This window comes from Suncus etruscus, chromosome 5 (genome assembly GCF_024139225.1).
Source record: "Suncus etruscus isolate mSunEtr1 chromosome 5, mSunEtr1.pri.cur, whole genome shotgun sequence".
NCBI lineage: Eukaryota > Metazoa > Chordata > Mammalia > Eulipotyphla > Soricidae > Suncus > Suncus etruscus.
In genome coordinates, this window is record NC_064852.1 from 62,232,165 (window position 1) to 62,254,906 (window position 22,742).

Here is a 22,742-nt window from a genome sequence, read left to right on the forward strand (position 1 = left end):
TTCAGAAGGGAGCAAAGAGGCATCTTCAGACTTAGGCTTGAGCAAGGAAGGTTGGAAATTTTGGGGGCATTTGAGACACAGTGATAACAATAGAAGCAAGAATCTGGGAGAGTCTGCACATATGGAAGACATCATTCTCCTGCTGTCAGCTCAGACGGAGACCACACCTCCCTTTCAGACCCACTGTTGTTGAGTGTGTAGTGAAAGCTCAGGGTTGGAAGACAATGGCAATGAGAGATCAGAATTTTAATGAATGTTTCATCAGAATTCTGCCAGGATCTCAGAATGCATTATCAGAATTTGGAGTGTGTTTCCTAGATCCCTCTGCCATGAAGAATAGTTTTAGAAAATGAAATGATACATGTCTGGTGAAAGATGGGCCAATGATATCCAAAGCAGGATGAACAATTGCAAAGAAATTATTTTTATATTCAATGAAGATTAACTGAGTGTAGACTGTGTATCAGGCAATGTTCTCAGCACTTGGTAAAATTCAATGAACAAATTAACACAAATCTCTATCTTCAAGATTCTTACCAATCTGTAGGAGAAAACAGACAATGAATAAGTAAATAATCTCATGTTAGTAGGTGATAAATGTGAAATTAAAAAAAAAAAAGTCAAGCAGAGTGAAGCAGCCTAGTCAAGTGTATGAGAAAATTGGATTTACAACTTTAAAAATTGAGTTGCACTTTTTCAGTCAAACTTGTTCAAAACTTTGCTTTAACTAAAGCATTTTGCCTAGTTTCAGGTCTCTGTTGTTGTGAGAACATGTTGCTGATTTCCGTTTCCATTTGGATACTTAGGTTCTTTTGAACTCAATAGTCAATCAGTTGTCAACTTTCTAGAGTTTAAATCTGAAATGAAGACATAGAAGAGAATCTGTAGTTATTTTTTTTACTAATTATTCCTTTAGGTTATAGCAATAAATAGTTGAAATTAGAATAAGATATTCCTAATTCTTTTTAGTTTGATCACTATAACTGAGGCTGTTTTATTTGGACCAGGACAATCACCCAAATACAGATGTTACTGGTCTCCAAAAAAAATGGATGGGGGTATGTTTTAATATTCTAAAGATTCAATCAGTTCACTTTTTTAGGAAGAAGGCATCTTTCTGTAGCTGCTGGGAGCATTGACAGGTAACATTGTCCAAGGTCACATCCTCTCTTAGGGACAACCCTATTTAATGATTGGTTAGCCCTCTGCATCATAAATGCCTGATGCCTTGACTCTAAAGAAAGGCAGCTAGCTCTAAGGGCCTTCTGAATTTGAGAGCTCACTTTGGAATAGCTAGTATTACCATTCAACCTTTCCTTCTGCACAACTCTGCTTTTTTTTCACTCCCTACTAAGCTTCCTTTATCTAAATTGACTTCTCAGAGTCCATATTCTAAGGAATTTATTCTGAAAAACTATTTTAGTTCTATGTGCATAGACCAATGGCAGAATCTATAATTTAGGCTGATTCTTACACTCTGTTTTATGCTCTTTCTTACAGCTGCTCTTACTCTCTGCTTCTCTTTCTGCCAACTTTTAATCTGCTGGCTCTGTCCTGTACCCACATTCATTGTCTCCATTTGGATAGCATGATTGCTTTGGCTTCCTGAGTTTTAACCTCTGCACCTCCCAGTTCTCCCTTTTTTTGAAAGTTCCATTTACTCTAACCTCAGCTACCAGGACCCAAGAATCTGCATCTTTTTTTCCCTCTCTCTTGAGTCTGACTTCCTTTACTAAACATGCTCAACACTCATTTCATCTAGTGGCAAGACTTTTAAAATCTCTAGAATAAAAATCCTTAGGACTGGAGTCCAATAGTTATGAAATTACAGGCTACTCACAACAGTCATGGGGTCATTTCCTTACAGACACTGATTGAGTTTCTATTCACATGCCAGTCATCAAGGCGCAGTGTAGTTTCAAAGACTGTTACAATTGTGGCTTTCAATGATAATGCTTTCATGATGATGGGATTGGATTTGAACTCCTGGTTTAAAGAGTAAGAACTGACTTAAAAATATACTTTGATTTTTTTCCCTCAAATCATATGCCTCTTGGTATAGTATTACCATGGGGCTTTGTATGGACAGCGTTTCTTGTTGTGTTATTTATTCCAAATGAAATGCCACCCCATTCCAAATGACTTTTGGTGCCCTTAATATCTCGGGAATTTTGTTCAGTGCCTGTCTGTCTAAAATTATCTATGGCTCCTGCATGGGTGGGTAAAGTAATGACTCCAAAGAGTTATAAATTCAGTGTCCCCACTGAGTCCATTGTTTTAGGTCCAAAAGTGTATGAATTGCAGCTCCAAGATTTTTCTTTATTCTTTGTTATGAAAAAGGTAACCAGATCTCACTGAATGGAAATCCTCCTTCGAAGACTTTCTGGCATCTGACTCCACTTTCAACTCTTGCAAACCTTATTTTGGAAAAATGGTCATTTATAATATCAACATTTCTAGATCATGTTTTAAAGACAGTTACAGGCGTTTGTAGTAACCACATGCCAAAGCTGTCTACTTCTAATCTAATAGCCCCCTAGGTTGAAACCAGAGTGAAACTTAGAGACAGGCGGCCAAGAGCTGAAAAACTCTTGGGGGATATTTATAATCCCCAAATTCAACCAAAATTGTTTCCACTCAAAATTAATACTTGGAAACAGATTTTGAAGCCCAAATTTAGATTCTGCCTTCAGTTTCTTGGTTCGTCATGGAGCCAACTGCTTGAAATAAATGCATTTGAAGCTGATTGAACATTAAAATGATTGTCTGTTACATTGAAAGACAAATAACACAAAATATTTAAAGAGATGAAGACACTTTTTATCCCAAAGCTCTCAGAGCCAAGAACCAAGGGTTGGCTGATGTCCATGATGAGAAAGAGTAGTTACCAAACAAGTGGACTATACATCTGTTTACACATGTGATCCCTCTATAGCTTGTCTCAGAATCTGCTTGGTGAATGTCCTTGCCCTTCATTTATGGAGGGAATGTGATATGCTGGCAAGCATTTTGGCTTGGATTTTAAAAATCTAAGTTCAAAATACTGCTTTATTAGTTCCAAGCTGTGTAATCTTAACAAACCATTGAACCTCTTGAAGTCTCTGTTTCTCTTTATGTTTCTCTTTATAATGGGGCAAACCAGCCCTGTTTTGTCTTGCTCTTAGAACTGTTCAAGGTTCAAGCAAATAAATACATGGTCAGAGAAATAGTTTAAATAGGATTAAGGCACTATCCATGTATAGCGGTTGACCCCAGGTCAAACCCTAGCATATCTAGGAGAGATTCTTGTGCATACAGTTCAATACCCACCCCAAATAGAAATTCATATATAACCTTCTTAGTGAGGTAGCCCAATAGAAATGTAGATGTGTTTTATAACTATTTCAAATATAGTGTTATTATGCAAATATATTCTATATATTTATTTTGCTTTTAAAATATTAACAATTTTTATAATCATAGAGTAGCAGAAGCTCTTTTAACCAGTCAATTTTTATGGAAAGGAGCACACACACATATATGTAAAATAGACTAAATAAGGATGACATCTTGTAATTATAGCAACTAGCACATTGTTTCTATCTAAAATATCAATAACATTTTTTAGAGATCAAATGGCATCTCACTGACCACTTATTCTACCAATTAAAAAAGTTAGAACTATTATTTCTAAGTTATTGCATTTCAGAGAAATAGTTTGAAGATGTTAAATTACAGGTGATAATGTGTTATGTTAGAATTGCTGGATAAAATAAACTTGAATGAGAACCGTAAAGAAAGACTTCATCCTAGGCTGCATTCGTTGACCTGTGAAGATACCAAGATCTCTAGATACAAAGGTCTTATTTTATCATCAATGATGGAGCAAAAAGTTTCCATACACCACAAAAAAACCTAGGGGAGAGTAAATCAACATGTATGGAGTCTATAGTTATTCCCATGACAGTATGCTTCAAGAGCAGAGAAACCTTGTATCTCTTAGGCCAAGGGAATTCCCTTTCTGATCTCCCCTAATATTTACTGTGCTTATGCAAAAAAAAGAAAGAGAGAGAACAAGCACAAAATAATATTTTTTGGTTTTGTTATTGTTGTTTGATTTTTTTCCATTTTTTGTGCTCTGTTTTGTTTTTATTTTAGGACCATGGTTATTGTGTGGTGGTTGTCTTTATTGCTGTGGTGCTTTTTGGATTTTTTGTTTGATTTTTATTTTTGTATTGTACTGTTTTTCTTCCTTTCTCACTTTCTTCTCTCGAATTGATTTTTATAGCCTCTAGAAGGACTCCGCCTATTTTTTGCTTGTTTTATTTTTGCCCCATTTTATTTTTTTCCTTCAAACAGAACCACATAACTTGAACCATCTTGTTCTGCCTCACAAATTAAGGGGGGAAATAATGGTGGGTACCAAGACCAAACAGTTGTATGATCATCAAGTAGAAATACAAAAATGATCAGACTTAAACACCAAACTTAAAGCCAGCTACAGCAGAATTGTTACCCAATCTGCAACAAGCTAGACATAGAGGAGACCACGTATTCTAGCAGCCCAGTGGGTAAAGGAGGAGATATGAGATGCATGCTGGGAACAGGGGTGGAGGGAGGACAACAATTGGTGGTGGTAATGCCCCTGATTCAATGTCACTATGTACCTAAAATATTACTGTAATAAAAAATTTGAAAAACTAAAAAATAAACTTGAATGTTGGTTTAACAATGAATGATATTAAAGTACAATGGTTATATTTTAAAACAAAATCCTGCTTGAAACTGCCATTGAAGTGTTGACAACCAAGTCAAATTTGGTTAAAACTTAAAAAAGATCTTTTTCAGGGTGTACTCACACTAAAAATTTAAGTGTGGACTTGGGATTTAAATCTAATTTGATTTATTTGCTGGGTGATCCTAATTATAGAATTAGAATGTGATTTTTTTCCTGCAAGCATCATTTATATTATGGAGTAAAACAAACAAGCAAATGAACAAGATAAATATTATAATGAAAAATAGGACATAATGCTAATGCACTGATCACTTCTTTCAAGGGTGAAAGAGTTGGGAAGAGAGCTTGATACACATGTATACTAAAATTAATAGTGAAACACTTGAAGCCAACAGAAGAATGGCAGAGGGCTTAGTAATGCAGAGACCCTGGGTGAAAATAAATTTGGCACATGTAAAGAACAGGGAATAAGGTCTTCTGTGAGAAGAAAGGGCTGTAGGCAATGAGATCAAGAATGCAGGATAGAATCTGATCTTAAAATTGGCAATTTGAAGGTTGGAATTTCTGTTTTAGTTTAGATGTAATAGGGAATCATGGAAAGGCCTCAATCAGATAAATAAAAAACTCTGAAAGCTATGTAAAAATAGGTTATATCAATGCTAGCATAGATGCAGGGTGAGTTAGGACCTTATTACAGAAGTATGGAATGATAATGATTGGGATAAGATGAAAAAGTACTTCAAGTACTAGCATATTTCAAAGGCGGAGACAGCAAGAAGTACTGTTGGCTTTGACGTAGATTTTGAGTTAATTTTTTGCTTGTTTGTTTGTTTGTTTTTTGGGTCACACCCGGCAGTGCTCAGGGGTTACTCCTGGCTCTATGCTCATAAATCACTCCTGGCAGGCTAGGGGGATCATATGGGATGCCAGGATTCGAACCACCATCCTTCTGCATGCAAGGCAAATGCCCTACCTCCATGCTATCTCTCCTGCCCCAGATTTTGAGATAATATTAATGTGAGCAATGGGATAAACGTTAGTGATGTTCACTGGGATGGAGAATTAGTCATTTAAGGAGGAAATGGATCATTCTAAAATTTAAATATATTTTGTGTGAGAAGTCTTTGATTATCAAAAGGTAACAGTGGAATAATCTCAGACTGAGAGATTAGGGTGAAATTGAAGTAAAAGCTGAGGCAATCAGAACCTCATGGGTTACAAAAAATAATTTAATTATTTTTAGTCAGACAATATCTGGAAGGAGTTTTTAAAATATAGGTATAAAGTAATTTAACTTTTATTTTAAAAGATCACTTTATCAGATGGAAAATAATTGGTGGATGGGTAAGATGGTAAGTTTAGGATTCTTTATTTTTTTAACATAATTTTTATTTTGATCATAGTGGCTTACATATTGTTGACAATAATATTTTAGGTACATATTTACATAAAATCAAAGGGGATTCCCATCACCGGTTTGTCTTCCCTACTCCTCCATTTTTGTCCTACCACCCATATCCTCTTCCTTCACCCCCAGGGCTGATAGAATATGTGGTCCCCTTTGTACCTATCCTATTACTTCGTAGTCTTACACCTGTTTGGTCCTGATGCCTCCTTTATTTCCCCCTCTAGTTGGGAGGCAGGAGTAGGTAGTTCAAGTTATGTGGTTTTGTTTGAAGAGGAGAAAAGTGATAAACTGGGGTAAAAGTCTAATACGCCGGAAATAAGCAAAATTCTTCTAGAGGCTCTCGTCATCGGTTTGAGAGATGAAGGAGAAAAAGAAGGTGAAACACTCCACCCCTACGAAATGAAGTGTCAAATATCTATTAAGAGTTCCAACGATAACGCTAAGCACCACCAAAACAGAACAAAACCAACAAACAAACGACTAAAAAAACGCCGTGGTCTTGAGATAGGCACCATGGCATAGCACATGAAGAGGGAAAAGAAGGGGCCAGAGAGATAACATGGAGGCAAGGCGTCTGCCATTCATGCAGGAGGTCATCGGCCCGAATCTTGGTGCCCCACATGGTCCCTCGTGCCTGTCAGGAAGTTTAGGATTCTTAACTCAGAGCTTCTTCACCTCTGAGAGAACTTTTTTATGTTTCAAAAGCAGTGCTCAGAAGGTTAAGGATAATTTCTGGTGACATTTAATCAGACTAGATGATTCAATACTAGGAGTCAAGGATATGAAGCTGATTTGACCCTGTAGTGCTGAACCACTAAGGCATCAACTAAGGAAACAAAATTCAAATTGCTTTCCAGAGGACAGAAGATTCTGAATTTCTAGCAAACTCCTAAGGACACATATAAAGTTGGTTGTGGATCATACTTAGAGTAGCAAGGTAGTAGACCATTTTAGAACTAGTGAGATATTGGTGGCTTAGAGATTCAATAGATCAAAAAGGTTGGAGATAAGCATGTAGATCTGAGGCATAATATAATATAGGATATGTAATAATGAGGTATCACAAAAAGAAAAGTTGCTGGATTATATGTAAAAATTATAGAAATGGAAAAATATGACTCAAAATTATAACTCAAATAACTGGAAGAGTCTTAATGTCATTTAATGAAGTGCATGATTTGGGGGATGAGAGGAAATGAAATATGCTTTGGTCACATTGAGGATGAACTATTTATAAAGTAGCAAAATGGACTTGCCACATACTTGAATATCTAAATCTACTATTTAAACATATAGGCTTATTAAGCATCAATTTCTAAGTCAGGTAACCCATAGAAGACAAAAATCCTGGAGGTTTATTGCATGTGAGGCTTTGAGTCTAATATTTGGTACCACAGCAACACAAAATAAAACCCCAAAAACTCACGCAGAGGAAATTAAAAACAATGGAAGTTGCATGAGGGAAGAATATAGACAAAGGAAAGAAAATAACAGAATTGAGTGAAAGTAGCATAGGTGTGTATATGTGTATTCAGGAAAAAAACAAACAAATATACTCTCTAGATCAGGTCAAATACTTAAAAGTGCATCACTATTTGGAAAGTCTGCTCAAAGAGTAAGGCAGCACTTCCGTCAAGGACCCTAGTTAGAGATGTGTATGATTTGACTAAAGGAGTAGCTGCCCCTCAACTCCTCTGGCTCATTGATGTCAAGGAATAACTTCAGACTCTCCACATTTTAAAGAGAAGTTAGAAATCCAGCTTACTTACAATACTTACTTACTTACAATACTGTGTTGGACAAATACTTACAATACTTACTTACTTACTTACAATACTGTGTTGGACAAATTAAATATGTTACTGGAGGGAACATAGGCCATAAGCTTCTAGACTATAGCCTCTGGCATAGATCCTGAAAAATATAGATTTAGCATTAGCTGTTTTTATTATAAATTTGGGGTGTGACTGGAAATTGTAGATGTATATATCCAATCTCATAGAGATATATGTAATTATCCTGAGATTCAAATGGGCTTCTGTAAAATAAAAATATAACCATGGATTGGTGAGACCATCCCAGGCACTGTGTTTCTAATCCCTTAGGTGGACAGGTGTGATAAAGAAGGGTAGTGGTGGAGGAAAAATACCAAGCCAATCAAAAAATTCATTGAAGTTAGCCTGCTTTTACTTCATGGTCTCTCACTGCTATGTGCTGTCTGTCTGCCAAGTGCCCTTTCTCTTGAGCTCAAACTCAATACTTTTTTTTGGGGGGGGGTTGGGGTCACACCAGGCATTGCTCAGGGGTTACTCCTGGCTGTCTGCTCAGAAATAGCTCCTGGCAGGCATGGGGGACCATATGGGACACCGGGATTCGAACCAACCACCTTTGGTCCTGGATCGGCCACTTGCAAGGCAAACACCACTATGCTATCTCTCCGGGCCCACAGTACTCTTTTCTTTATTCAAACCAACTCCCAATCCCAGGTGAGGGAAGGTCAAGTCAGACACAAAAGCAACTATCCGGTGGGCTTTTACTTCTTAAAGAAATAGATTAGGGAAAAAGGAAGTTGGGGGAAAACCTTTGTTTAGGCTTTCACCTTACAGGTTTGCAGTTTTGAGTAACTTCAGCAAAGCTTTACCCACACATTGCCATAGAACTGTGTAATTCTTCACTCTTGGTGATAAGTAATTCTTGTGACACAAGAAAATCAAACTCTGTTTTTCTCTTTTTAAAAGGAATGTCTACATAAAACTCTAGGTTATAAAGAAGTAAACTTTGCATGGGACCTGTGCATTGGAAACGTGGTTCTTCTTGGAAATGTGATTTAGGGAAAAGTTAGCAGCCTAGATAATAAGATTTCCACAGCCATGTAGGGGGTTTAAATACAGAGATCTTTAGAGGTTTCCCTGGAGAATACTTGGGAAGATTTCTGAACACAAAAGGGATATAATATGTGGTTAAGTTAAACATAAAGACTAATTTAAGAAGACCTGATAAGAATCCATTTGTTTCTTCAACATTGGACAGATGTCTTCTAATTTGGGGGCCAGAAGGTAAAAATCATGATCATTATTTTTTTTTAAAAAAAGGAGAGACTAACATAAATAAAGGGTAGATAACTAAAGGTTCTCTCTGTGTGTGTGTGTGTGTGTGTGTGTGCGCGCGCGCACACGCGCGCTTGTGCGTGCATATGAGTGTATGTGTGTTCACTTGCAAATAGTCTTTGCATCTCTAGACTCATGGCCATCTTGGAGCACAGTAAGGGTGGAAGGTAATAAAACCAATTGTTTTGATTCAAGGTACCTTTTTAAAAATTAAAAGCCCTATTCATGATTCCCCAAGTTGTCCACAAGAAAACAAATACATGCCAAATCTACAGTGAACATTATATAATTTTCTTGTTTTTTTAGCATCCTGGCTCCAATGTCCCAATCTGTGATTCAATTATCCTAATGGGGGAGGAGAGAGAAAAGGAGAAAAAGAGAAAGAGAGAAAGAGGAAGAGAGGGTGAAAAAGAAGGAGAGAGGCACTTGCAATTGGCAAGAAAAACCCAGTGCAAATGATTCTGTCTACCAATCTAAACAGAAGATTTTTATTTCTCCTAACTGCAAACAGAAATGTAAAATTCATAGGGATTAAAACATATAGTCCACCAATTGTACTGAGTAGATAGTCAATCATTTTTTCTCCTGCCACTTTTTTCCTCATTTTCACTGTTTGTGTGCGTGTGTATATGTATGTATGTGTGCAGAGGAGAAGGAATAACACCTACTTGTGCTCAGGGCTTCATTCTGGCTTCGTGCTTAGGGATTATTCCTGGCAGTGTTCAAGGGGCCTTATGCAGTGCTGAGAAACATCTTAATCCCTGTACATTTTTCCAGACCGCTCATTTTCAGTTTTTAACCAATCTCCAATTTTGGAATCCAAACTGTACCTCTCCAATTATTCAGTAGATCCCTCTTTTCCCAAAATACAAACTTCATGACTCCAGAGTTCCATTCTAATATCCAAGGATTCAAGGAGGAAGCCAAATCACATTGAGCAGGCTTTTTTTTTTTTTCTGGGAAACCCTGACCTTTGTTACACTTCATAAATCAGTTTGTAAGCATGACCCATTTAATCTTCAAACTTTTATTCACATACCATATGCTCAATGTAAGACATGATCTTGGCCCATGTGGGCCTGGTCTTTTGATGGAGAAGATCTGACTTATAAACAAAAAAAGTGCCATAAAGCATTGCAAATATGTATTGGGTGGCAGATGTTGGAGCCAGATCACCCTCACATCTGGAAAAAATAAGAATTGCAACATTTTTTGAGCAATGTCTCACCCCCAAACTCTGTCCAAGTGCTCAGCATGCTGGACACATGCAGCAAGATGGTGGCCTTGTTTCACCCCACACCTGTAGGAGTTGGGGTCTTCCTTGCTTCCGTTTGTCTCTTTTTCTACAATAGACAGGCTGGAGATTCTGGAGCTCATCATCTCTCTATCTATGGTCTTGACTGTGGTGTTAAACTTGGTGAACCTTGTTGTAGAGGCTATAGAAAAAATACTGGCTGCCCTTAAAAAAAAAAAAAAAGGTCAACCTTAGTCAAAAAGGGTCAAGTCTGGTGACTAGGTTTCATTTGGCAAACTGAACAAACAACTTTTTTTCCTGACAGTTTCTGAGGGAAACACCACTCCTCCAGCTGACAGGGCTGGGAAAGAATGGCATGCAGGCTCCTGTTTTCACACAGTACATCAGGTCTAAGTGAAAGGTTTGTGCTGCTGCCAAGAGCAGAAAATGATGGCTGATGTCACTTTGGGAGAAGATGCTATAAAGCTGACCCACGTTCCCAGAGAGCTTGGAAGACTGAAATGCTCACTAGGGGGCCTCTAGGACATCTGGTTGGCAAGACCCAATTCAGTGCTGCCTCTTTCAGGCAACTCTCAAGGCTGTGGGGATGCCTTGCATGCTTTAGACATCTGGGATGTTACTAAGTTCTATAGCTTAGTGAAGAAGAATATGGTTCTTTAAGTGAAGAGTAAGTACAGAAAAAATGAAGACTTTTATAATGGACGTTTGTCATTGGGACTTCCAGGGTTTTAATTCAGTGAACAGTTATCTAGCCTGGTGGTTAAGGCAGGTTAGCCTGACTAGTGCAACCAGCAACAGTCATGGGTGAATGCTTAGCTTACACCATCATCATCTGACCTAGTTATCATAGCTCTGAGGATCCATAGTTAGCCATACGTGTTTAGTTCTCCTGTAGACCTGCTCTGCTGCTGTCTTTGTCTTCATCTTAAGAGCTATCAGGCCATCCACAGAACTCCAACTTTTTGACTCCTTTTTTTGGTTCCTTCATAAGGGATCCTTTTCTTTCCTGGTATTAAATATCACTTAATTTTCTCATGATCTATCTGGCCTGCATGTTCTTGTGGAAGCTTTCCCTCTTTTGGGGGGCACTTATCCTCAATTTAATGCATCATTTTATAATGATAGCCCAACAAAAAAGGTTTAGTAGCCTCTAATCAGAACCCAAAGAACCTGAAGACAATTAGGTATGTATGTTGGAGTGGTGGCAACTGGGGCAAACTAAAGTGTATGGCAATGTTAGAGTCTGTTGCCTTCTGGTAAGTAGGGTCCACGATACCAGTTCTTCTGATTTTCAATGAGAAATTAGAAAACTATATTTTATAATATTTTCCCATTGAATGTTTTATTAAGTTAATATTTAGACATGTTGATAAAAAACAAGCCTGTGTCATCTTGGCTGCATTGGAATGAGTTTCTGAAATCACCCTCCCTGAATGATTGGCCATTGTAGCCATTCCAGGTAATATTTGCATAAGATCTAGATGTAAATATAAATATATTATATTTATTTATTATATTTATTATTATTTATCTATTTATTATTTATATTATCGTAAGTTATTATATTTTATATATATATAAATATAATGACAACCATTATAAGGAGAAATGACTGGAGAGAAATGGAGCAAGGCACTTGCTGGTTCAGATGTGTCCTCCTTCCTCTTTCACACCCTCTCAAAATTCTCTATGTCTGTTTCTTTCTATTAATCGTGGCTGTACTACTTAATAGTTGCCCTAGACCCACCATGAGATGCTTTACAAACTCCTCAAAGCAGGGTATATGAAAGAATCAGCAACCTTCTTGGACTTCTATTCAACAATGCTTTCCAGTCTCACCCAGAAGCACAATGTATCTGACAATTCTAATTTTTCCCATCTGTACCAAGGATTGAGGACAGCTGGTTAGGGTTTTTCCTGGAGCCTTGGACTCCACTTTTCAGATAAGATTTATAGAAAATCCCACATGCCAGGATTACTGCTCCTCTTCTACTGGCATGGCTGGGAATCTGGACAGACAGCTGGCCAAAGGCCCCCAGGACTGACCAGTTAGTCCTGGAGACCGAGAGCCCCCCACGCCAAGCTGGCTTTCAAGGCCAGGTCTGGCATCTGAGCTCTGGGGGGGATGGGAAGAGGCAAACTCCTCCCCTATGCTTTTTCATACTGGAAAGGGAGGCTGCAGCTGGACCCAGAAAATCCCACATGCCAGGATTACTGTTCCTCTCCTACAGGTATGGCTGGGAAACTGGGCGGACAGCTGGCCAATGGCCTCCTGGGTTTGACCTACTAGTCCAGGAGACCAAGATCCGCCCATGCCAAACTGGTCTTCAGGGCCAGGTTTGGCAACTGGGCTCTGGGGGGAGGCGGGAAGAAGGAAACTCCTCCCGTATTCATACTGGACCCCCTGCAGTGGTGTCTTTTCTTACTAATACTCATTTTTATAACCACGCGGGCACATTTGCATTTGAGCATTATCTAAAAATGTTCTTCATTCTAGACGTTTCCTAGGAAAGGAAACGGAATACCAAAGATTTGGTTGATAACACTCAAATAGATCTTTAAAGTCAGTCTTTATGGACGTGACTTTCCGCACTGACTCCAAGCCGAAATCACAAACAATTCATATATATGTATTGTGTATAGCCCCTGTCATGTATTGCCTCTCCCCTTCCCCTGTGTCTCCTCTACCCCCTCATTTTTCAATCCTGATCCATTATCTTCCCCTACTTTAACCCTCTTTACCCTCAGTTTCTAACTCGGTAGGCACCAAGATTAACCTCCTGCCCCAACAGACCACCTTCCAGCTCCTCAGTGAAAGACACCCTCTGGGTCCCCGTTCTCATGCATTGGCAAAGAACTACAATCAGCATGCCTTAATGCTTGATGGCCCCTCTCACCCCCACCAAATTGTGGACTGTTGCACGATACAGGAATCAGCCTCAGCAAAACTCCCAGCTCAAAGACACTATATGGTCTCGTAATGCAGCAAAGCATCTCTCAAACTCAATTCCAAGGCCTGTGAATTGAAAAGTACCTTGGCTTTTACTCCCCACAAGAATATATCAAAAGACTTAATTGGGAGTCTTATATTGCCTATTGGAAGCTCAATACCTGTATAACAATACATGTTAAGATGTGTATACCTAAAAATACAAGTAGCCTCCTCCACCACTTGTTTTATTCGAATACCTTTTCTTTTAAACTCAGTTTTATTTATTTGCTCTATTTTAATATATACATTTTTTTCCTCTATCCTTACCATTTTCGGTGCTGCTTGGTACAAAATACCTTGACTGGGATAAAAGCTCAGAACAAAACCAGACGACAGAGATTGTGTGTGCAGCCTGTCATCCTTACCCAGAATAGCACCAGCAACACAGGACACCATACGTTTTTGTATGGGCACAGTAAAAAAGGGGGAAACCATTGACACAGAAACAAGATCTTATCTTTTAGGGATAAGAACTCGTTTTTTATAGCAGAAGGGTGCCTCCCATCCTGAACATGTGTCATGTGGATACAACCAGTCCCCAGTAGATTGGACAGTGTTAGTCCAATCCAAAACCCCAGATCTCCAACGTAGAAATGATACAGCCCCAGGCAACACCACTAGGAACTAAGGTCCATTGGGAGATTTATAACACTACTCTGGCACCAACTTGTGCCAGTTTTGATATGACAACAAGGAAAGGAAAACTTGACCTAAGACCAGGCTGTCCTATCACATCACCTAACACTAAATGGAAATCAGAAGAGCTATCGTCCTTTGAACTGTGAAAAATAAGAGCACCAACAACAGAAAACTGACTTTTACAACTGTGACTTTACAGAGCCTACCTTGGGACTAATAAGGAAAATGCCACCCTAGGCTGTAGTTCAGGACACATAAACAACAACAACAACAACAACAACAAGATGTCTTATTGCAGAGGTCCAACTTGGACAACAGAGACTGAGCAGAACGTTTGGACCCATAATATCCTAGGCTTCAGCTTAGGGACTGAATGAAAACAGGGAGCAAGTGTTACAGAAAACTGAACACCACAACAACGATGGATAGGAACCTCTAGAACCTAGAGACTCTATCCTAGACCCTGACCTATAACCTGCGCAAATACCAAGATCGCTAGCTACAGAGGCTTGATTTTCTCATACACAACTGAGAGGAAACTTTCCTGGCATCACAAAAAAAGCCTTCGGGATGGGGTAATGAGTATATATGGAGCCAGGAGTTGATCCCATGATGGTTTGCTTCAAGGATGAAGAAACCCTGAATCTCTTAGGCCACGGAAATTCCCTTTCTTCCCCAATGCTTACTGTGCCTATGCAAAAAAAAAAAAAAAATGGGGGGAACACCAAACCCTACCACTCCAGCACCCATACTTTTTCTTGTTTTGTTTTGATTTGTTAGTTTTTGACTTTATTTTCCTTCTCTTTGTTCTTCCACTTTTCTCTTTCTTTTTCACACTTGTGGTTATTATTTAGAAATTTATTTTTATTTTTATTTGCCGGGTCCATTTTTTTTCTTTTTTCTTCCATTTTTCTTTTTCTTTTTTCTCTTTTCTCCTTTCCTTTTTTGGTAGTTGTTACCAATTTTTTTTCTCCCCTTTTTCTTATCCTTTTTTATCTCCAATGACGGTGGAATGGATGCTCAATCTACAACAAACTGTAAAGTGGAGACCAGTTGCACTGGCATACTGGGGGGTAGAGGAGGGAGATGTGGGATGCATGCTGGGAATAGGGGCGGAGGGAGGACAGCACTGGTGGTGCGAATGCCCCTCATTCATTGTCACTATGTACCATAGTGACATGATGCAGTGAAAAATTTGTAATGCACTTTGGTCACAATAAAAATTAAAAAAAAAAGATTTATATCACCTTATAATTGCATAAAATAGATATTTCTCTTTAAAAATATTCTCTTTCTTATGAAACCAGAGAGGTAATATAGGGAGTAAATTCTTGGCTTAAAAATGACAGGGCAGGGGTTTGACATTTTATTTTCTAGTATCCAGAGAACCACCGGAAGTAATTCCCAAGAACAGAATCAGGAGAAAGCTGAGCACTACTGAGTATGGCTCTAACACAATAACCAAAGTATTCCTCTTTCAAAATATTTATACTAATTTTATTTTCAGGTATGAACCATTACCAAGGCATATTCCAGGTTTAATTTGTAGATAGATTCCTTATCTTCCGATACCTTTGGTTGTTATGGAATCTTTCCACCATTGTCTACCAATATCTACCAATTGGGATTGTCTACAAATCCCAGAATGCTATTTTATTTGCAAGGAACATCTTTGCAAATGATATTAGCTAAATTAGTATCAATTCCTACTGGAGAACAGTCACCTCTACAACCATTACCGGCCCTGTATAGATACAGAGAGACATAGAGAGGAATAGATTATAATAAAAGCAGAGATTGGAATGTTGTGTCTAAAAATTCAGGGAATAGATGATTATCAGCTACCACTGAAGTTTGGGGTTAGGCCTGAAATAGACTTGCCTGTTTTATGCCTGACCCAGGACAGAAGAACCAGCCTTGCTGACACCTTGATTTCAGATTCTTTTTCAAATGGTAAAAATAAAAAGTTCTGTAATATAAGCTATACAATTTGTGGGCATGTATTGTGGTGGCTCCTGAAACTAATATATGTATATAATTTTTGCTTGTTTTAGGGTCATAGACAATGGTGCTCAGGGCATAATTTTGGCTCTGTGCTCAGGAATCACTTCTGGCTGTGTTCAGAGGACTATAATTTGTTGTTGGAGATTATCTTGGCTCATCTGAGTGCAAACCAAGTGACTTAATTCCTATACTACATGTATATATACATATCATATTATTGATGATTCTTTAAAAATTCATTTCTGGAACTGAAGATATAGATAAACTGGCTGAGCATATGCTTTGCAAGTAGGAGGTCTAGATTTGATATCCAGCATCTCATGGTCCCCTGAGTACCACTGACAGTGATCCATGACCACAAAACTGGAACAAGGCCTTGAGTACCACCAGATGTAGCCCTAAAGAAAAAAAAAAGATCATTTCTAATTCCTAAATAATCTATATTTCCCTTTTCTGATTATTTTTGCCTTTCATTTTTTATTAAGAGTTTTTCAAATAATTGGTAATCCTTATCTAACTTTTCACTTTTAAGAGGAGGGAAGTAAATTTCAGTCAGAAGCTCTATATATTTGGTGAGACATTTTGCCAGTGGACTTCTCTGTTCAGCAGTTAGACAGTAGGCTCATTTTTACTGAGAAGGAACCCCTGAACTCAGCATATTCCTGTGGCATTTCTGTGAGACTATTCAGTTTATCTCAGGAATTGTTCTTAAGCATCTTTTAATCATGAGTTAGGCTGCCGGAATTTTTTAGAATAGAAGGGAAAAGTTTTGAGAATAGTCATTAGTGTACAGCTTCTCAGTGTCTCAGGGTCCTCAATTTTCCTATGTAACCCCGCTTGGGTGAGTCTCAGCTTCAATATCCTCAAAGAAAAAGCTAGACTTTGCAATCAAATGGTGAGAGGGGTGGTATTTCAGCTATGAAGATATATCAAAGCTCCAGCTATTCCATCAGTGACTCACTAACCCACGCAATTACCTTCAACTTTTCACTTCATCTCTTCTTGTTGAAGTTCAAACTTTTAAAGTTCTGAATATTTCCAAGGGTTTTGGGGGTAAAGGGATCACACTTTTCCTAAAATTCCTCCTCCATAGTCTCTGAACACAGATTTCTCCACTTTATATCACAAATACTCCCTTATCTGTTTCTGAAGCCTTTGGAAATGTTCTGTCTTCTATTATTTCTTCTTTGTGGTCTGAAATCTTTGCAATTGATCTTAGCGAAAAGGCCGCAGAGCAATATGTGGTCTGAAACCTTTGAACAGCTTTCTTTTGCTGATTTTCTACCGGCTGGGAGAGCAACTGAATTCCTATGGTTATTTCATTGAACGAAAAAAAAAACCCTTCAATTTTCAAATAAAAGCTTGCTTTAGGTGCTGGAGAGGTGGTGCAGTGGTAGGGCATTTACCTTGCATGCGGCTGACCTAGAAGAGACTATAGTTTGATCCCTGGCATCCCATATGGTCCTCCATATGGAGCAAGGAGCAATTTCTGAGCCCATAGCCAGGAATAACCCCTAGACTCACCAGGTGTGGCCCACAAACCGAAAAAAAAAAGATTATTTATCTGGGGGGGGTGTTATAGTCATCTTGCTTAGGGCTTACTCCTGGCTCTGTGCTCAAAGATAATTTCTGATAAAGTTTGGGGGAACCATAGGGTTTTCCAGGGATAAAACTCAGCTCACTTATGAGCAAGACAAGTGCCCTACCTGCTGTACCATCTTTCCAGCCCCAAACTCACATCTTAAGACTTAGCTATATCCTAGTCAAATGAAAAATACTTATGGCCATGCTTAAGTAGCAACACAGAGTCTAAAGCTCCAGTAGTGAGTGGAAGAGTGAGTGGAACTTCTACTCTCAGGATGGACTAGAGGAAAAGGGCACCGTAGCCATTTATTGTGCAGGGAAAAGAGTGATAGCGGGCTCTTTCCTCCTGGAGCCTGTCAACAGTAGATGAAAGAACTTGCCAGAGGAAGCAAGGGAGCTTTGACCTCAGGAGTCCCACATAGTCTTCTTTTTTGTTCTTTGTTTGTTTGTTTGTTTGTTTGTTGTTGTTTTGGTCACACAGGCAGTGCTCAGGGGTTACTCCTGGCTCTACGCTCAGAAATTGCTCCTGGCAGGCTCGGGGAACTATATGGGATGTCGGGTTTGGAACCATCATCCTTCTGCATGCAAGGCAAACACCCTACCTCCATGCTATCTCTCCAGACCCCCAGATAGTCTTCTTAACACAGGAGGAGCTTTGAAGTTGTTGTAGTGATCTATTTCAGCATTACAACTTTAAAAAAATTAGTGTAAATCAAGATATGATATTTTAAAAATATACTTGTACAGCACTAACAATGATTTAAAATAAAATAATTTCAGGTACACAACAATACAATTTATAACATATATAACATTATCACCACTGAAATTCTAACTTTCATCCATTATCACAGACGTGATCTCTTTTGCTCATTATATAACCCCCACCCCATACCCCTTTTCCTCTTGTGACTACCAATTTTCTCTGCATCTCCTACTTCTTTTTTGAGTTGCTTTGTTCATTAGTTATATTTTATATTCCACATATGATTGAAATAATCTCTTTGGCTTTGCTTGTCTGATTTACTTTACTTAGAATAATATCCTTTAGGTCCCTCCAGAACTGTGAACACTTACATAGCATAGTTAGTAGGCCAAGAATTTGGAAGTTGTGCTGAGAAGTTCTGGTTTATGATCTCTTGTGAATTGCAGGCCTGGAGATTTGTCAGAGCTAGAGCTTAGGTCAATGGAAAACTTTCCTACTGTCAAAGGATCCACTTTTTGTGGGGAGGGGGTTGTTGGGGTCATATCCATCAGTGCGCAGGCTTACTCCTAGCTATGCACTTAGGGATAACTCTTGGAGGGACATGAATAATCAAATAGGTCCTGGGACCCAACTTGGTCTATCAAGTACATTAGGTAAGCACCTTTCCTTATATACTATTGCTCCCATGCTCACCTGCTCCAAGAGAGTCAGTCTAGAAGCTGACGTGAATGGACATTCAAGGAAAAGTCCATGACAAGAGTGGAAACAAAAATTAGACTATGTCAGAGGTCTGAGTAGAGTTCAAGCTGAAGGAAGCAATTTCAAAAGTCAGGGGTGAAAGGGAGGAAGGAACACTTGGATTTCCAGATGGGGCGGGCTGATTCAGAGCTGCTGTGTCTGGGTGGCTGTTGAGAGCTTTTCTGCTCTGTTGCGGTTGTAATTACAGCATCTGAAAGCTTGCGTGACATTGCTAATTTTAGAGAAAATGGGACACTGATATCTGTAAGAACACTCAGGCTCAGGTTGCTGATTAGTGCTTCCACTTATCACAGAATCAAACCCCGAAATAGTGTAGGCATTAGGAAATATTATTATTAGAAGAATGTTCGTAACGATGGAAATGAGAAATGTAAATGCCAACTCTTTAGAGAGGTTTAAAGAGATTAATTGGAATAATAAAACAACTGGAAGTCAAATTGGTTATGGAACTGTGCTTCGAAATGATGAATTCTATTTGAAGTCTGTTTTTCTTTGGCACATTCTCTTTTTGGGGACAAAAATGTAAAATAAATTAGTAAAGCCAAGTGGTATATGTGAGCTCCTCAAATCCATGAAAGGTTATATAATATAGGATATGCTGACCAAGTATATGTTGTAGGAAGATACATTATTTTTAAAGTAAAAAAAGCTATTCTATGAAAAATCTAAGCTAGATATGTAAGCAAACCTGTGTTCAGAAAGTGAAGCCCAGAAATTGGTCATCAAAAATCATTTAGGGGAAATTTCTTGTAGAAGTTCTGGCTATGTTTCTGCTGAAAGCAGAAAAACAATGTCATCAATTTAAGATCACAACTTGAAATAGAAAATTTTAGAAAAGGCATTGAAAGATAAAAAAAAATAAAACAGATAACAAAACTGGAAAAAAACAATTGAATAATATTGAGGCTCAGAGTAAAAAATTCAAAAGTTTATTGGTTGGTTTTGATAAGAGAGAAAATTCATGAACTAAATTGAAACTTTATTTTTTGTTATAATAGCTTGAAACAAGTTTCTCTAAAGGTTATATCATCACATGGATGCAGACTGAAGTTTTCAGACATTATAGTGATCATAGTTTTTGTTTAGAAGTTGATCTGCCAAAAAGGCTGGCAAGAATAAAAATTTTGAAGCCAAATGGAACTGGGTTGGGTCTGTATATCTTTGTGCACACTTTAATTTGAAGTGTCCCGTTTTTCTGTGTAAAATAGAATAGCAGGTTAAACTTTCAGGATTGCTATGATTAACGAGGTAATGTACATATGGCATCTTGACACTTCTTGTATTCTCAGAGGGCCTCTTTTTCCCCTTGCCTAGAAGGGAGAAGTACTTGTAGAAGGAAACTCCTGATAGAGTGTGGTCATCACTCCAGTTGTCTGGGCCCCAAGTTTTAGGTCTAAACCTAAAACTAAGGTATTACCTAGCACTTCTCTAAAAGATCAGAAGTTGTCTTACTGAACTGTCTGTGACTCCAGAACACTTCACATGGGTTTCTGCAACATGTTTTAGATCCCATGTTGAGAAAGGAAAATTTCTAAGGCAATGAGGTCTAAGCAGAAGCATTGTGTTTACTATCTGTGATTCTTAACAGAAAATCAAAGTTGTTGAGTCATTTGAATTTATAAAACCTTTGCAGGGCTGGAGTGATAGCACAACAAGGTAGGGCATTTGCCTTACACACAGTTGAACTAGGTTCAATTCCCGGCATCCCATATAGTCCTCCATTGATCTCCAGGAGTAATTTCTAAGTGCAGTTCCAGGAATAGCCCCTAAATGCCTCTAGGTGTGGCCACCCTGCCAAAAAGCCAAGAACAAACAACAACCACAACAAAAAATCTTTGCAGGCATCCTGATATGTACCCTTCCTGACTGTGTGACTTCAGGAAAGTCCCTGGACTCCTCTTATCCTGAGATTTAAAGTGGGTATCACCATGGTCCCCAGTTCTCAGGGGTGCTGGATGAGTTGGTGTGTAGAAACAGAATGGAAGTTTTGGCACAGACAGCTCACTCACTCAGCACCAGATAAAAATTAATCTATTAAACAAGCAACAAATGAAAGTCCTAGTCCTTTTAAAGTGTCGAGGGCAAGTGGCAGTTTTTGAATGAAACTCCTAGCACTGTGGGGACTGTTGGCTCTCAGCCCTGGCCATATAATTAATCACAGTACAGTGAACTCTCGATTATCTGCACTAGTGAAGGGCAGAGGCATGGATAATACAAAACAAGGGGCAATCTAAAAGTCATTTATATCTTTGGCTTTGGAATGATGTCAGAGAAAGACACAAGTCTCGAGTATGTGTATGCACACACACATAGTTTTTCCCTGTCCTGGCAAAGGTTTTACAATTTAAATCGCTATCAGATATGAAGGCTTTTGCGGGGTAAGTAATAAGGAAAGAGACATTTGACATTTAAAAAAAAGAAGAAGAAAAAGAATATTATGTACTTTAAACATTTAAAAATATGCATTTATACATAAAGATATGGCTCATAAAATACACTTAAAGAAAGAAAATTTTATTTATTAATAGTTTATTTTCATTCCCTTGAGAGTTAACTTAATACACAAATAAAAACACAGTAGAAAAATTAGTCTTATTCACAGATCTTGGTAGCAAATGATCTAATTATCTACATGCCATACTACTTAACTAAAAACTGGATCCTGCACTGATTAAAGATAAGATATGATTCACCCTTATATTTCTTCAAAATAGAGGTGGACACATCATAGGAGATCAGGAAACATTGAAAGTATTCACTGATATCTTATATTCACTTTATATTTTATATAATTTATTAAAAATTTTTATTGGAATCAGAGATATAATACATCAGGTAGGGTGCTTGCCTTGTCTGTAGCTGACCCATATTCAGTCCCCAGTATTGATCACTGTCTCTCAAGCAGGAATGATTCCTGAGTGCAGAGCCAGTGGTAGGTAAGCTATAAGTTCTACTAAGGCTGGCCCCCAAAAACAAAAATATTGCATTTTGGTTAAAGTAAAATGATTATAAGTACCCATGTGCTATATGTTGTATGGCTATAAGTGCCCATGATTTGATGTACAAGTTACTAAAGCTTCACTACCACCGAAGTGCCCATGATCTCCCAACACTTATTGGACTGTTGTTGTGTTTTACAAAGTCTTCTCTTCAGTAAGAATGGCATTTGGAAAAGAAAGCAGCCACCCAGGCAGAGATTTCAGAGTTGTCCATTCCATCTGAGATGTTTTTCAACTTTTACCTTTTTAAAGATCATCATCTCTTTTGCAGAAGTTACTCTAATTCTTGTTGTTGCAATATTTGATGGTAAAAGTAAAGATGAAGAGGAGTAAAGACTAAAAAATGATCATAGAGGTGAAGATTGCTGTTTTTTACCTTTCATGTTAAAGGTTCCCAGATAAATCTCCATGCTAAAGGAAACTTTATTCAGCAAGCCAATATTTGTTCAGTATCTCATAAGCTAAGGTTAAGTCCTGTGCTCTTCAGGGAAATAGATGCTTTTCCAATGTGGTTTACCCCAGAATAATACTTGTTCTCCAAGCAGCACTGAGTGCAGCTCTGGAGGCTCTGA